A 6,000-nucleotide genomic window follows, 5' to 3' on the forward strand; every position below is an offset into this window, starting at 1 on the left:
ACATTAATGTTGAAATATATTCCATTATGCTACAATTTTTGAATGCATTAGCAGATATTAGAGCAAAAAGAGAGTAGTCCTTAGGGAACTAACTCTTCTATTTCCATTGTATTTGTAGTCTGACCTGCATAGGTAGAATGTATTTAAACGTGTTTCAGGTGATTACCTGTGTCATGTGATCAAGCGCTCTGTGAAGCGCGAAACGCGTCGTGATGACTAGGGGAATACCACTGGCTGAATAAATCATCTTTGCACTGAATTTTGGGTTCGAGTCCGTTTTTGGCAGCTGGCTGAGAGCTCTGCGCTACACCGGATTATTCCTGGAATATGTGTATGTATATGTATATGTATATATATATATATTTATATATATATATATATATGTGTGTATATATATATATATATATGTGTATATATATATATATATATATTCACAGAAAAAACCATAGGTTATAGTCGATATATAGTTAGGAATTTGCATTTACAAAACCTTGAAAATTCAATGAAAAAACCATTGGTTTTAGGCCATATATAGTTAGGGATTGAAATTCCATATATAGTTAGATGCGCTAACTATATATCGCGCACCCGCACCCGCAATCCACTGCTGATGATGTCACATATTACATCATTCATGACATGGTTAGTGACATCACTGATGACATCACTGATGACATCTCAAATGACATCACTGATGACATCACTGATTACAACATCCAGTGACTGTATGTTTCTGTAAAGTTAAAATATGTTTTACATATTGAAGAATGAGTGGATATATAAGTGTCTGGATGAAGGATTTACTAGGTGCATGACTGACTGATTGAGTGAGTGATTAAATGTGTCTCACTGAGTGCATGGGTTAGTGACTAAACTGTTTTAATTTGTGCATCATTATATCTGTTGTTCTACAAACTGATGCATATGTTGATCAGTAGCTATATGAGTAACTGTATGGGTTATTGATTGGTTGTCCAAGTATTTGTATGGGAAACTGAGTGTGTGTGTATGGGTGGCTGGGAGGTGTGTGACTCTGTACATAGATGTGTGAGTAGTTGATTCACTATATGTATGGATTCAAAACTGCATGTGGAAACAGCTGTATGGGCGGTTGACTGTGCATGAGTGTATTAGTGAGTGAATGGATATCTCAGTGCTACATGTCAAAGTAAGTACATATGTAAAACACAGTACATGTGAGAGTTGACATCTATAAATAACTGTGCATAAGAGCCAGTGAATGTGTGAGTGGCTGTATGGATCATTGTGAACATGTATCAGAGATTGTATAAGAGAGTAAAGTAAATATGTGTTAGTATATGTTTGAATAAGTAAGGTGTGTATAACTGTATAGTTGAGAAAATGGAGGTGTGATTGATTTTTGGCATAACTGACTAGGTGTGTGAGTAACTCCATGGATGAGTGACAGTCTGTGACTGTCTGTTTACACTGATTGTATCTAAGGTTATATTAGAGTCTGAAGAGGTTCATGGTATTATCACATGAATGATATCATCAGTGATGTGATCAGTCATGTCAAATGAGATGTTATCAGTGATTTTATCAGTGATGTCATTTGAGATGTCATCAGTGATGTCATCAGTGATGTCACTAACCATGTCATGAATGATGTAATATGTGACATCATCAGCAGTGGATTGCGGGTGCGCGATATATAGTTAGCGCATCTAACTATATATGGAATTTCAATGGTTTTATGCGAGTAAAATAAGGTTTTCTAAATGCAAATCCCTAACTATATATGGCCTAAAACCAATGGTTTTTTCATTGAATTTTCAAGGTTTTGTAAATGCAAATTCCTAACTATATATCGACTATAACCTATGGTTTTTTCTGTGAATTTCAATGGTTTTTTAATAGCAAATATCAAAAGCTGTCAAATGTCAAGTACGTGATAGGTAAAAACGTTTTCGTGTTTATGCACGCTGATGTGCTTTGAACGCTGCCCCCCCCCCACTCCCCTCTTTTCTCTTAGTAGTACTCTCTCTTTGCAGATAGTGAACGGTAGTTAACGCAGACCTTTACCCCTGTTGTAATCCGTCGTACCTGCTTGTCTCTCCATTTGATTGATTATTATCCAAGCATTTACTGTTTTAGAATTGGTTCTCTTTGGATCATTCTCTATTTACAAACAAGCACAAAGTCGCAATACTCTGTTTAGTCTTTGCAGATAGTGAAAAATCGTGTAAAAAAATAAAAGTAATCGAGCAAAATCAGTAGACCACTAATTCGATCTCTTTTTGACCTCGGTAAAATACAAACATTAGGAACAACCCTTCATGAGAAATAGGAAAATAGTGAAATGAACTGAGCTCCACACCATGAGGGCTGCAAGACAGCTCGACTCCGCCACCCACCCCGCCCAAAATAACGACAAACCCTATGCAAATATTATAAATATACACAACACACCAGCAAAGAAACAGGGTAAAACATTTTATTAAATAACTATTTACATAACTATTTTATACTTTTTATTGCCCGATCCGGCTAGCTCAATCGATCGAGCATGAAACTCATGCACTGATAGCAAGCGTTGAGAGTTTGTAGAACGATGGCTTCAGATTTTCCACATACGGTGTAGTGGCGCGAACTGGCAGGGGGCGTTTGGATTCTACCCCTTCCCCAAATAAGATTTTCATACGTGAATGTTCGTTCATGCTTTTTGTCCCTGAGTTGCTTCCATGTCACTGCCTTACACAAATGGCATAAGTCCTGGTTGTTGAGTGCCATACTTCAGAGTTCTAAGCAGCTCTTGTAACATTGTTTAAACCTTATTTGCACCTGCTGCAGCTTCACTATTCAAAGTAAGTGGGGTCCATTTGTGGACCTGACTGCATTGGAAAACAATGTGATACGGTGCCTCCCTAAACCGCTTGACGGAGGCCCCCGAGGGGCGGTGAGATGGCGCGGACTGAGAGGGGGCGCTTGGCTCCTGCCCCCTCCCCAAGTCGTGTTGCCCTGGTGTGGCCTGAGATCGCCCCCGGCATAGGCGGCCGGCTCCCGGGGTCCGGCGGAATTTTTTCCCTTTTGATGACTCTTCCATTCTGGACCTTGTCCCACAATCCGTTTGACCTGAAGACACGCTGTCGTGGGGCGCCCCTTTACCGTTTTAGTTGCCATTCCGCCCGCTTTTGGTACTCTGTGCCTCTTCCGCCATTCAGCTGTTTACCGCCCGCTCTTGCAACTACAACGTCTCGCTCACCATGTAGTTGAGTTGCTCCCGCTCTTAAGATTTAACCGAACTTTTTGGACTGCTGAAAGCGGTTGTATTCCGACCGCTGGTTGGTGGAGACATTTTGACTATATTCTGGACCTGCATTGTCGCGTAATGCGTCATATGACGCGACGCGTTAGCGCACCCGGAAGTGCTCCGGTGCGCAAGGCGCAGCTTCCCGGAAACGATCCAGAGCGCGCCGCGCAGCGCGTAACGTAAGCATAACAGGTCATGTGACTTGTTAATAAAACTTTTCATTGGTTCATTTTACTTTTGTTTTCCTAATGATGTAAGACTAGGTCATGTGACCTAAAAATAACACTTTTCATTGGATTAAAAAAAATTTTTTCCCAAACGATGAAAGCCCCACCTTGTTTCTGGATGTTTCAGACTGAAGCTGGCGTCACCATGAGAGCACCACCATCTCGTAGCTCCGTCGTGGCCATTCCGCAAGCAATCATGGCAGCCGCTCCCCACCGGAAGCCTGCGGGAGTCGAAGGCCCCCAAGACTTTTGTACAATCTTTAAGGCTGAGGGGACGCTTTCGAGAATGGAACCCAAGCCCTGGCAGACAAGCGTCCGAGTTCCAAGGTGTCCCAGGGCCATTTTACTGGACCAGGCCCAAATCCGAAGAGCCGGCCGCCATTTTAAGAGTCCTGTGGAAGCCGCCTATCGCTGCACCGCAAGAGTGGGAGCAACTCAACTACATGGTGAGCGAGACGCTGTAGCCGTAAGAGCGGGCGCTAAACAGCTGAATTGCGGAAAAGGCACAGTGTAGCAAAAGCGGGCGGAATGGCGACTGAAACGATAAAGGGGCGCCCCACTACAGCAGACAAGCCTCCGCCATGTGCTTCAAAACTGCATATGTATCTCGTGATATCAAGGTTCGGCAACCAGTACACAACAAGCAGTTACGAGTCCCATTTACACCGGCACCATTTTGGGCGCGGCCGGGCAGGTCCAGGATCTAGTCAAACATAACATATGAGGCTGACGTCTCTGAAGCAGTTGACGAACAGCAGGACATAGCAAATAAACATGAAGTCTCTAAAGCTGTTAACTCACTGCAGGACAAAACAAGTAAACCTGAAACCTCTGGAATAATTGTCGCTCAAAAGAACAACACACAAAACTCTGTAGAGCCTGAAGAAAAAAAAACAGAAGGGCACTGTAGTTTCAGACACACTTAACACTAATGACTAAACAAAGATATCGTCTGTTTATGAAGCAGTTATCATCTTCACAGAATTGACAAAGAAGTGTGCAGACACCAATGCTATTAAGAAACACAAGGAAATCCTAACGCATCAGCATTCTCGGAAGAGGTTGACACAGATAACATCTTAAGGAACAAAGAAAGACCTGTTCACTCTTGACACCCCAGGTGCTGTGTATGTTGCACTATAGTGCTGCATCGAGAAAACGGACAACCCTATTGATGTGGATTTTTCATTATTGATTATTGTAAAGAAATGGCGACTCCCCCCTTTAGCAGATTAGCTAAATGTTTGCATAATTTAGGCATAAAAGTTATATTATTGTTGTTGTTGTTGTTATCGTTATAGTTCTGGTTAATTTGAAAAAATGGTTAAATATATTTACAGTTTTTGTTGCGTTCGTTATATTTAAAAGTTAATAAAGTTTTAAAATCTAACTTTGTTGGAGTGCTATATATGTTTAAAAAATCGGGTGAATGGGGCCTTGAATCGGGTTATTGTCATGTGTGGGCTTTGCAAGTGTACTGCTACAAGATCGGATATTTCAAACTCAAATGCACGTTCTTTTTCTTACCTTTCCGAAGCATGGAGCGCAATAGCAGGCAGAGAGAGGGTGATGCACGTGTTGAACACTGCCTGGCCTGGCAAGTTGCTGGCAGTGCCCCCCCACCCGCTCCTGAAAGAGGGCACACACACACCGCCGCCCCGAGTACTTCACAAATCTTTAAAAGACCATGCGCTTGTTCATGAGGCTTAAATGGTTTATCACCCCTTCTAGAACCCCTGCATCGACCCTCTGACGTTTCCTGGAAGAATTAGCACGTAACACAATACCAAGCCCTGTCAGCTGAAACCCCCCAGAAATCATGGGGCATATTATCAAGGGGGTTTATTTCCGCTTTTTTGGCTTTAAAAGCCAAAAAAAAAGAGATAAAATTATCTCCCTATTACCAAGCTGTCGCTAACACCAGTTAGTGACATCTAAAAGGAGATAGCGACCATCTTGGGCCCCGCTTTGCATATCAGTGATATTTATCACTAATGACATGCAAAGTGGGCGTGCCAAGATTTTAGCGACTGGAAACAGTCCCTAACCATCGCTATCTCCTATTACCAACTTTTGGAGATATTCGCGCTAAGCGCGAATATCTCCAAAACCTAACACCTGCCCTGAGCAGTTTTTAGCCATGTTATCCAATGGGAAGTGGATAACATGGCTAAGAGCATTTGCTGGATAATGCATGAATATCGCTGACTTTTCAACGATATTCATGCATTGCGGCCGTTTTTTATCGCATTTGCGATAAACCTTGCTAATAGCAAGGTTTATGTGCGATAAAATTCGCCGATGTGCGGCGATAATTTTTGTCTCTAAACAAGTTAGAGACAAAAATTATCGCTAGTTGTTGGTAATATGCCCCCGGATTTTTCCTTGCAGGAATCGGGAGGCGAAAGACTAGCACTGAAATCAGTAGTCTCACGCCTGAATCGGGAGGGTTGGCATGTCTGGATACTCTACAGCTGGGGCCATAAACTACATCCGCAG

Source organism: Lissotriton vulgaris, chromosome 2_1 (assembly GCF_964263255.1).
Source record: "Lissotriton vulgaris chromosome 2_1, aLisVul1.2, whole genome shotgun sequence".
Lineage (NCBI taxonomy): Eukaryota > Metazoa > Chordata > Amphibia > Caudata > Salamandridae > Lissotriton > Lissotriton vulgaris.